Raw genomic sequence first — 11,221 nt, 5'->3', positions numbered from 1 at the left:
CACTGCAGTACTCTCTCTACAGGGCAGAAGAAAGACAAAGTACATTCTGTCGGTATAGATGTAAAAAAAAAAATGGAACCATTTCCTGAGATGTGTATAGGTCCCAGCTGCCCCACAAAACCCACAAAACGGTGTGTTCAGAAGGTCTCAAGAGTTTGGCTGTTAATAGCGCTCTGTAAATCCTCAGGGGTGGCCATGTTGGGGATCTGGCTTGTGTCTCTGACTCCTTTTTCATGCTAACATTGTACACCTGCACAAGCACACGTGACCGCCCAGACAAAATCACACACATGACTGTGGTAGTAGCTGGTATACATGGGAATAAAGTCGGATATAAAACAGAGTAGTCCTTCGACCAACAATTAGTCAGAGCCAAATAATGGGTTTTAGAGGATTCCTACATGTCTCTACTGACATTTGGGAGAGCATTGGCACTGAACTTTGAGTTCTGGGAATCACATGCATCAGCGACTTTAGTTTCAAACCTTTCAAACCCAAACGCATATTACACTATGTACTCTTGTCTGTAAGTTGGTGTGGCGGCTAAAAACCAAATATAGAATGCTGTAGTGTTGAAGATTTATGGCACGGATGACGGCAAACCGCCCAATGTGTTCATTTCCTGTGGTGTGCCAGAGCTCTCGCTCTCGCTCTCTCTCTCCAAACACACACTACATGTACACACACACTTCACCCCCTCTTTTCAATAGCCTGTTGATTTTCGATAGCGTGCTCATGAATGTATAGTTGTTAGTTTAGATGTTAGTTGACTAGATCATTAGTATTAGAACGTAATAAACTCTGTTATATTTTAAAGAGCAGCTGTCTGTGATTACTTTGTGCATGTATTGTGATAATAACTGTATATGTGGTCTGTGCTCGAACTTAAACCTTCACTTTCACTCTGAATGTGTAATAGTACTCAGACTACTGACATTGTGAGTGAACACTAATTATGAGACTTAGTTTATTGTTTGGTTATTGGTCCCTGTTTCGCAGGGTGGTGCCCCGTTATTATTAGCTCCAGATGTGGGTAAGCTAACCTACCCTTGTTTTACAATCAACAATAAACTGTTGTACTATACTAAAGAGACAGAAGGCCAGAGAAGGGACTTGTTGGTTGTCCCAAATCTGCTGCTGCTGTTATCTGTTATAACAGCAGCCCTCTAACGTTATCGCTTCTTACTCAAACACTGCTGTGAGTCCGTGGAGCACTGTCATCATATATGCATACACGTGGAGGTTACATGACCATAAAGCACGGAGAGAGCAAAACAAACCATCTGTTTGGCAGTAAAACCGAAGGACAGTGACGATATTCAGAGCGAATCCCGTTGCTTTTCCAGACCTCAACTTTTGCTCTTAATGATTAAAAGGGCCGGCTAATTTTGAGCTGCGATAATCAAACTAAAGTCATGCGCTGGAGCAGCAATCTTACTTTTGGTTCGAGTCCCACCGCAGATCAAGCCAAATCCCCAATACTGGATGTTTAATGCGGTAAGCTCGTCTGAAGCTGTCACGATGCCCTGTGCCCGTCCCTGGACGTCATGCTCACTGAGTAAGAGGCTTTGAAATATTAGGAACAGTCAGATAGTCCCACAGTCACAGAAGCTGAAGACTCCAACATGACAGACCAATGTCGAAAGGCCTAATCCCAGTTTACACTTGCATTGATCCATCACTCTGTAATGATCCCTAACGCTGTAATCTGGTTTCTCTTTCCCTTCTCCCTCAAATGTATGTCTCTCACTCTCTCTTTCAAAAGGTCGGATACAACTTGCTATAACTCTGTTTAACAGATGAATCATGAACTGCTGAATTATGTGTTAGTACATATATGATTGTTGTGTTGCCGCTGTCTCAGGCAGACAAGTGCAGAGTTTATCCCTTTTGATCAACAAAAACAAAACTGCCCTCAAGTGTTAAGAGCTAAACGTTTCCGCTATTTATATAAGCATGTCAGCATGACCCTGAAATGTGTTACTGCATAATCCAAACAAAATAACAGATATTCTCCTCTTTCTGCTTCATGAGTGTGAGGCTCCCATCCTTCAGTGTTCTATAAGAGGAAGAGCACACAGGGCCAGCCATCCTTCTTTGAGTTGATTAAAAAGAGAACTCCCTGAAGATAAAGGTGAAGACGGATTCCTTTCATATCTTTATCACAACACAACCGGGACACCTTGTCCTCAGCCTGCACTTCTCATAGATATTGTCCAGTCAAAAATGATTACAGCTCTCTGGTTAGCAGGGCCACCGAGGGAATGAAGGAGCAGCCGTCAGTTCTCGCAGGGCATTATGGGACGATCAATCATTCGTTGTGAGGGCAGAGGGAAAGAATACGTGTGGGAAGAAGACATGGAACTTCAGTTTTTAACACTGAGCAATCGCAAATAAGCAACCAGTACATAATTAATATTTGATGCCATTCAATCACACACAAATCCATGTTCCTCTGGTGACGATGCTAGATGGAAAGTTCAGACATTAAAATTGACCTCAGCGAAAAATGAATGTATGTAGCTAATTGTATGGCAATGCATCCAATAGGTGTCAAGATGTTTCACAAACAAGCATGGCTAAGTACTACAGGTGCAGCAAGTGAGAACATTTGGGTGAACTGACCCTTTTGAGAGGAACATAGGTTGAAGGTTGAAATAGTAAATGTCTTAAGCTCCTTTCCTATTTTAACAATTTTTCTTATTGATTTTCTATTTATTTGTTCTGCACATGTCAGGAATAAACATCTGATGGCTATTTCTAAATCAACCCAATATGCCCACAGAGCTTACATTTACATTTACAGTGAACTCAAATCCAAAACATGTTTTATGGAAACCCGTTGGACGAAACACAAAAACACAGCTCTCCACCGCACTTAAAAAACAATTTCTGAGCATCAAACTAATGTTTGAGACATTCCACAATGGTGATGTGGTTGAAAACATCCTAAATGAGCTCTCGGGGTGAGAACAGAGGGGAAGATGTTAAATCTTTTTTTCTCCACTATAATTCACATATGACACACACACAGGGCAAAAAAGAGAAAGCATAACCTCTAGAAAACAAGCCTCTTCCCGGCCACAAGAATGCAAGTGAGCAGTGTGTTTTCAATTATATGAAACCAGCTTGACCATAGGTTGCTTCATTTAGCTGCCTTGGAGTCTACATAGTACTATAAAACATGTCTTTGTTCGTCCGCTGCTCATCCGACCGCCGGAGAAGCTTCTGATTCTCAGCAGTTGATTACTGGATTTACATTAAAGAAATATGCTCCCTTGTTGAGGCAAAATGTAAATTTTTGTGGGATCTGACAAAATGAAATGCCACAGTAACAATTATGAAATCTCCACTTCAGTATTATTGCATACTGTGCTGGCAAATTGTGTAAGACAGCGCCTTGTATGTTTTACATCATTCATATCGACAACAGAAAAACAAATTACATTCGGAAAAATTGTATGAATGACATATTGCATGCATAAAACATGTGGGAGGCAACAACAAATGATTATTTACAGATGTAGTCATAGGGATACAGTTTGGTGGTTTTTGCTTTGTGACAAAAACCTGGGATTCTGGAAGTTCTCCGGATTGTGGTTTACCAAGCCTCCTAAAAGATACACGAGCCCAGCAAATCTTTCCCAGGGTCTCTTTGTGCCAGATAGAGATTTGCTTAATTATTCCTCATATGAAGGGACCGGTGAGCACAATGTGTGTTATTATGCTCATCCGCCGGGTGCTGGTTTTCACGTTGTGCCCCGTGCACTTAGCTTTTTCAGACTCTGTAATTTCCCCCCGGGTCTGTTGAACATAGCTGTCAGTCTGACTCTGGCTCATAGTTGGGAAAGTGGCCACCTTCTCCTAGCAGACATACCGGCTTGCCTTGGCTTGGAGACAGCGGGCTCCCAGTTCCAAGTCCAGCTTCCTGCTCTCCATGGAGGGCCCGGCTTGGTGTGCAGCCTGGGAATAGAGGTTGAGAGGTTGGAGTGGGGACAGAGAGGAGGGAGTGGAGGCTGAGGAGAGAAAAAAGAGGCACATTTGAGGGATATTTCCTTTCACGGCTTCCGCTTCTCTCATTTTCTCCTTATTATCAGGATGGCTGGTGCCAGACCTCCAGCTTGATCCGGCTGAGGTGAGAGATGAGCTACAAAGTGCAGACAAAAAACTGAAAGTAGCAGCTGATCATTTTAGGATGAGGGGAAAATGCCAGCTCTTGTAGTGAGGTCTGCTTTCGATTAGGCTTTCCATTGGTTCTTCCACCAGTAGGGGTTAAAGGAAGAGCACTAGTCCTCTTTATATAAAAACACAAACAAGTTATTTATTCATCTGCCCACCCTCCCGTTCCTAAAACTCAATTCTTCATCAGCAGCTTATTCCTCTTCACATCTCAGCGTGTGTTGTACATCCTTGACTTCAGCTGCCTTGCTATTCACAGAGACCCATAAAAGCCTGTGCACCTCCACTCCCACACTCCCACAGCCTTGAAGGCAGATAGAGGTTTATCGGATGTGAAATGTACAGTGCACACTGCAGCTTTACATCCACCAGCAGGCTACTGCCCTCCTTCGCCAAGGCTCAACCTGCGTTGGCAGCCTGTGATGAGTTGTGCAGCCGCAGGCAGCACTTTTATGCACTGCCAAAAAATGAGAATATAATTGTGCTATAGGCAAAAGCAAGTCTGCAGGGCAGCTGAGAGACTGAGTGGTTCCTCCACCACAGGGATCCACAGCACAGTGGGCCAGAGAGAGCTTCAAGCACACATAGAGACATTCCAGAGGAGCACATGCATCGCTACGGGAACCGCCGAGCTCTCTTCTTTCAGGTTTGTCAAAAGGAGCAGTGACTGATTTGAGTGCTCATAAAGCATGATGGCTCAAACTCAACTGAAGACATTTTATACTGTACAATATTTGAAAAGCGATTTAAAGTTGTAACCCTTAAGATTTCAGTTTTGGTATCTGATAACAGAAAGTTGAGTTTAACACAACCGCAGACATTCACTGAGCAGCTACTTTGTCAGAAGCACAACTGAATAGACTGAACTGAACTGAAACTTAACTGCCTAAATATTTTAAAATGGTCCACTGTCTAAAAAAGGTACAACATATTGTGGCTTCTTCCCCCCCAGTTGAATGGTTTTAATGTAAAGCAGCAGTAGGATTACATGCAAGTGTAATTTCCTGTGTGCGTACAGTAGGTAGACAATCTGAATCCAGCGTGAGAATAGCAGACTGAAAAACGACTTCAGGATCAGAATCTGGTTCATTGCAAGAAATCTGCTTTGGTTTATTTGTGAGTCGACAAGAAACATACAGATAGAATAGAAAAAGTTACAATAAAAATACTATTTTTTTTATATTTGTGCGATGTTAAAAGTGGGAAGAGCAATACAGGAATGTGCAAAATATATCTTCTATGGGTTCGACAAGGGTTTACAGTATTAATAATCAAAATAATATGCAATGTATGGAGATAATGGTCCAAAAGAGGTGTTTTAATTTAATGTCAAAAACGGGGTTTGTTTTCATGAAAATCGTTAAGGCGATTGTTTGGATGTGATGTAAAAATAGTAACAGTAGAGCGAGCGCTGCCCAACCTAATCTCACTCTCAGACTGTGTGCACTGACATTCTAAATGGAGTCACTCCATACAATTCCAAAATCTCTTCTTTCAAGTTAGAACTTAAGCTTCACTGCTCTGCATTCGCCGCTCTGTATTAGAATGGATTATTTGTTAAATCAAAAGTGACTCCCAGGAAAACAACAGAGAGAACCTGCTGACAGCCTGTGTATAGACAAAAAAAAGACTTTATTGACCCAGTCCGTTTTACAGTCCACATGGAGGCTTTAAAAATGGCTTTTCTCTCTGGGCAACGTTAATGAGGTTTACCAAACTCTGCTCCCCAAAGGTAATGTGGTCTCCAGTATGGCTGAGATGCTTTTTAATGTTCAAGCTTATGTGATTATTTAAATCTTACGGGGAGCATAGTGGATACGGCGTAGATGGCATCAGCCACGAGACAACAAACATTATTCGGATGCGGCGTACTGTACATGACGTTGATAAATGACTGTTTCACAGCAGAGCTTCAGCTAAACGCTGAGTTGTGTGTTAACGTTGATCATAATCAGTGATATTTCTGCAGCCAGTCCTGTGTCCCCTTCGCCATAAGTCACTGTCATGCGTTTGCCCCTGAATATACACAGGTGGAAAAACTCACAGTCAGGGGGTCAAATTGAAGCAGCATAAGCGGAACAACTTTGAAACGGTGATATTTTGCAAGAGGCGCACTGACAGGACAGCGCAGAGGAGAGAGAGAAACTGGAGAGCTCGCTCATTATGCTGCCTTGACCTCTGAGGTCAGGGACAGGAAGGAAGCCGGCGGACACAGCGCCAAACTGGAACAGAGGTATTTCTCTGTTTTCAAACCAGCCACAGATGATGAGATTTGTTGTTTTCTACAGGAATTAGAAAATGATCTCTGAGCACCTCGTCATACTTTATTACTACAAGTCAGTGTTTATATTCAGGTTGTCTATTTTGAGAATCCATGCAAGAATTCCACAAAATGTATTATGTGATACAGTATATATGAAAGAGGTCCCACTACTGCTTATAATGTGGGAAGCATCTACAGGGGACATGTAATTGAATGAATCTGATACATTTGTGGCCAATGAATAAGCATGACTTCTCTGAGGCTGACAAGGTCAGCTAGACGCAGGTTAACAGACTTCATTTAAGAAGTAAACGACACGTAAAGTACAAGATGAACAGATTTTTGGCGAAGAAGACAAGAAAAAGAAGCAAAGCGCCTCAATCAAACACTTTCAAACAAGTTCACTGTCAAGCCATGTACACGTGTCTTGTCTTTAACAGATTGGGGGAAGTTTAACCTGCATTTCCATTTGCACAACAAACACTTTAAGCTCAATGAATAGACCGAAACCAAATACGTGTTACTCCACCCATTCAATACCTTCCTACTTCTCTACCCTGTCTGAAGCCCTCAAAGCGTACCTACACACACTGAAAACAGCTTACTTTAACCCAGCGGTTCCCAAACTTTTTAGGCCACGCACCCCCTTCTACATCCCGACCGGGTTCACGCATCCCCAATCCCCCCCCCCCCCACACACACACCTTAAAAAAAAAAAGCAACAGAGCCCATTTATCATCCAAGAAACTGGATGAGTGTTTGTCTCCGGACTCAGACGACCAGATGGAATCCTACCACAGGTACGTCTTTATTCTATTAAACTACGTCTGTATTCTAGTAAACTAAGTCTGTATTCGATTAAACTACATCTGTATTCTATTAAACTACGTCTGTATTCTATTAAACTACGTCTGTATTCTATTAAACTACGTCTGTATTCGATTAAACTACATCTGTATTCTACTAAACTACGTCTGTATTCTATTAAACTACGTCTGTATTCGATTAAACTACATCTGTATTCTACTAAACTACGTCTGTATTCTATTAAACTACGTCTGTATTCTATTAAACTACGTCTGTATTCTACTAAACTACGTCTGTATTCTACGTCTTCTTTATTATATTAAATTACGCCTTTATTCTATTAAACTGTCTGTATTATATTAAACTACGTCTTTATTCTATTAAACTATGTCTGCATTGTATTAAACTACGTCTGTATTCTATTAAACTATATCTGTATTATATTAAACTATGTCTGTATTATATTAAACTACGTCTTTATTCTATTAAACTACGTCTTTATTCTATTAAATTACATCTGTATTATATTAAACTACGTCTGTATTCTATTAAACTATGTCTGTATTATATTAAACTATGTCTGTATTATATTAAACTACGTCTTTATTCTATTAAACTACGTCTTTATTCTATTAAACTACGTCTGTAATCTATTAAACTATGTCTGTATTATATTAAACTACATCTTTATTCCATTAAACTACGTCTTTATTCTATTAAACTACATCTTTATTCTATTAAACTACGTCTTTATTCCATTAAACTGCATCGTCATTCTATTAAACTACTTCTGTATTATATTAAACTACGCCTGTATTCTATTAAACTACGTCTATATTTTAAACTAGGTCTTTATTCTATTAAACTACCAAATGAACTGTGAAGAATAGAAGAACGGATCATAAAAGTCACGGATCAGATTAGCACAAAATTAAAAAGGCTACATATTATTGATCATTAATGATCATTATTCAGAGATACAGATCTCTTTGATGTTTGATTACATCAGCTGGTCTACAAGGATCCACAATATTTATGACAAAAATCATTTTAACGCTCTGAAGTGAGTAAACCATCAAAAATAATAAATCTTATACTTTTACTTTATTATAGTAATTTATTGTTTTTTTCTTCATAAAAACACAAAATTTAAATGATTAGGAAATAAAAGATTACATTTTTACCATCATTATTACCACTGTGGTGGAATGAACTGACGTCAGGACAGCAGAGTCGCTGCCCGTCTTTCATCAGGCTGAAGGCCCCACCCACCTTGAGCCACAAAAAAAATATTTTTTTAATAATATTAATAAATTATCCAAATTGTCAATATTTGTGTTTTTGAGCTATGTAATATACCCAGTAATATTTGTAAAATAGGATATCTGCGCAAAATAAATGATTTTCCCTGATTGATACCTCTCAGCTGTCCCCATGCAAGTCTCTACTGCGCATGCACGTGCTGGGGCCAGATGGATTTGACCCAAGGAAGACGGGTCTAATAAGCAGCTTAGCCAATCACTGATTAAAGAAATAAATGAGTGACTTACAATTTAGCCAATCAGCGCTCTAAAAAAGACTTCCGGGAGGGCCATTCTCATCTGGTCCTCCCGGAAGTCTTTCCCGGAGTGCCCGTGTCTAGTTCTTATCTCGCGTGTTCTCGCTACCCAGCTGGACGACGGTCACCGGCTTGCGGTAAAGAAACACAACGAGGAGGTGGATAAAAACCGGCACATTTTATCAAAAATAATTGATTGTGTCAAGTTTTGTGGGGCTTTTGAGTTGGCTTTGCGTGGGCATGACGAGACTGACTCCTCGGACAACCCTGGCGTGTTCAAGGGACTGGTGGATTTTGTTGCGTCCCTCGACGGTGTGCTGGAGGAGCACCTGGAGACAGCCAGCGTTTTTAAAGGGACGTCAAAGACTGTACAAAATGAGCTGTTGGACTGCATGCTGTCGGTTGTAAGGGATTACATTCTGGAGGAAGTAAAGAACGCTGATTTTAAATCGGCATTCAAGCAGACGAGACGACGGACATTTCCACCCACTCGATGCCAACGGTAACGTACAAGAGCGTTTTAATGCTCTGGCTATGCTCTCCATGGAGAAGGAACTTGTCAGGGACATGCCTGACTTCAATAAGAAGTTCATTGAGAGGTTTGCCACTCAGAAGAGCAAAGTTCCTTTACAAATAACTGTCATAAAAACATGCAGGTTTCCTCACCGCACTAATTGGGTGTTTCTCCAACAAACAAGGTTCATAGGGGCATCTTAAAATATACTTGTTCTATTAGACTATATATGATATTTATATTTTATTATAATATATTCATGATATTTATATTGTATATTTATGATTATATGGTATTTATATATCATATTATACATTATACTGAATATTATTATTATATGATATATATATATCTGTATATATATTAATATACTGAATTGTATGAATAAGATGTCCTTATTATGTCAGTGTTGGAATAAATGATAACAATGTAACTGCAAAGTACTAATGCGTTTTTGGTACCTTTTTTTTTTGTTGCATTGAATTATACTATTTGCTGAAATTGATTGGATGGCCCGACCCAAAAAAAAATCCACCACCCGCCACTGCTCACACTCATTTCAATGATGATATCAAAATCTAAGTTGGGTGCTATTACACTGCACTATTACACTGCATATCTACATTAGTCCTGAAAGCAAATGATGTGACAGTGTCATTTTGATGAATCTGTTGCCTAAACTTAGTGTGGCCGGGATTCATGAGAAGGTGCTTGGACTGTGTTAAGCTTGTATCATGACTCTTTAATGCCATGAGTATATGCATAATGTATATGCATATACAATTGAGTTCCCCAAAGTATGTGAGGAGAATATTAATTTCCTGTGTTACCACATATTACAGATTGAATATGGCAATGGGAGATTTACCTACAATATACTGAGAAATCGGACACAAGAAAAGGCTCAAGAATCCACCTCCTTGTGAACTTTGCAATGTTCTAATGAACACTTTGTATTTAAAATAATTAGCTTCTGTAACATTGGGCTAGTAGCAGTGGTGTATAAAGTACTCAAAAGCCATACTTGAGTAAAAGTAAAGATACCTTTCTGGAAAACTACTCCAGTAAAAGTAAAAAGTCACCATTAGAATACTACTTGAGTAAAAGTCTTAAAGTATCTGATATTTATTGTACTTAAGTACAAAAGTACTTTAGTATCAAAAGTAATTTTCTGACATTAAATGTACATCATAACCTGTTCATTGAAAGTAAAAGTACAAGTAAATGCTGTTAATAAAAAAGCAAAGGGTCAGAATTTTGAGAATGATGAAGTTTATTCTTTTAAGTGCTGTGGCACCATGACCAAGGACATGGAGCTGTGTTGAACATAATTGGGTTGGCTGTGATCCATTCAGGAGCAACAATGTTAAACATAATATATTGTACATAAGTATACTTTTGCATCTACTATGAACTTATCAACATAATTCTCCGAAAAGCAATATGACACTATGAAGGAGTTGTAACAGTGCGTTTATAAGTATGCTCATTAGACTAGAGCAGGGGTGTCAAACTCATTTCCACTCTGGGCCACATCAGCATCACGGTCGCCCTCAAAGGGCCGGTTGTAACTGTAAGACTGTATAACTAACTTCTCCCTAACATATTGTTAAATAACTCTCTGCATTTGATTATTGTTTATTCAAGTGTAAAAATATTGTACATGCAGTTATATAAATGAAAAATTATATTTAAACACATTTCTGTTATTATACCATAAATCATTTTAATTGAGGGTTAATAAACCCACATGACTCTATCAAAGATCAAACTATTAAAGAAAATAACAAAGACAAATATCAAACACAAGTTATTACATTAACTTTGTTCAAAGCTGTTTGTGTCACCTCTCTGCATCACTAATGTTCCTCCCTGTCATCGTTCTGTGCATGCAGCTACA

This window comes from Melanostigma gelatinosum (assembly GCF_949748355.1).
Source record: "Melanostigma gelatinosum genome assembly, chromosome: 1".
Lineage (NCBI taxonomy): Eukaryota > Metazoa > Chordata > Actinopteri > Perciformes > Zoarcidae > Melanostigma > Melanostigma gelatinosum.
The sequence above is the reverse complement of the archived record's forward strand: the minus strand, read 5'-3'. Positions refer to the sequence as shown.